Source organism: Frankliniella occidentalis, unplaced genomic scaffold (genome assembly GCF_000697945.3).
Source record: "Frankliniella occidentalis isolate FOCC.00 unplaced genomic scaffold, Focc_3.1 Scaffold296, whole genome shotgun sequence".
NCBI classification, from domain to species: domain Eukaryota; kingdom Metazoa; phylum Arthropoda; class Insecta; order Thysanoptera; family Thripidae; genus Frankliniella; species Frankliniella occidentalis.
Window position 1 is genome coordinate 451,582 of NW_026267422.1, and position 1,098 is coordinate 452,679.

Sequence of the window (1,098 nt, forward strand, 5' to 3'; positions counted from 1 at the left end):
GAATGGCGCGACTCTAGAACTCGCCCCGCGCCCCGCCCCGCCCCGCCCTCCGCGATGTGCGTGAATGCGAGCGGGGCGTGCGCGCGCGCCGAGCTGTTACACCAAATATTTGTTCCTAGGCCCGGCTAGAAATAGCGGAGCGGAGCGCGCAAGAGAGGCTGATGGCAAAAGCAGAGCAGACCAGCGGCTCTGGTCAGCCTCCACTGCTGTGTGCGTGCGCGCGCCTAGGACGGGCGGACCAGAGGGACGGACACACTCTCAATTATTCTCGTCTGTGCTGAAAAACGAAGGCGGACACGGCGGCGGGGCGTTGTAAGGCGTCTGACGGCGCTTATTTACGTCACGTCACTGTCACGCCTGCCTGTGCCACGCCCCGGGCCGTCACGTTTGTCACCTTCAGCGAAAATGATGAATTTCGTCGCGTGACCCAGTCCCTTGTTGCGTGTGAGAGGAGGAGTGGAGCCCGGTCAGGTTCCTGATGTATAATTTATGGTCCATCGGGTACGCGGTTGAAACCTCAACGAATTTTAGAGAATTTTGATGGGTTTCAACCGATAGCGAAGAGCCACTGTAAAATGTACTGGTATGGAGTAACACATCATGCATCTATCCCCTGATGCGTGGCTACTTTGGTGTTGTTATTTGAGAGGAAGTTGAGGTGGGTTAGAAGCCTTCCACTAACAAGGAGGTTCGAAGTAATAATGTGTAAACAAGTTAAACGTTTCTAAATGCCTCAATTTTAAACATTTAAACTGGTGAACTAAGTAAAGTATTAAAACTGCATAGTGCATACCCATATATTTATTTTTCCCTGCAGCAGCATGGCGTGTGCTAATCGGTGGTGTTGGGTGGCGTGGCGTGGCGTGGCGTCCCTCACCGCGACCGCACGGGGACATGCGCACACGCAGCCTGTCAGCGGGGTGAGCCTGAGCGTCTCGTTAAAAGTCCATTTGCATTAGGCAAAGGCAGCCGTAAATGCCGCCCAGCGCGCGATGCGCGCGATGACACGGGCGTGGCAGAGCGTGGTGCCGGTGCAGAATGCCCATTGTGCGCCGTAGCCGCGGCCCGTCCGTACGCGCTGCGCTCGCTGCGCTCTTC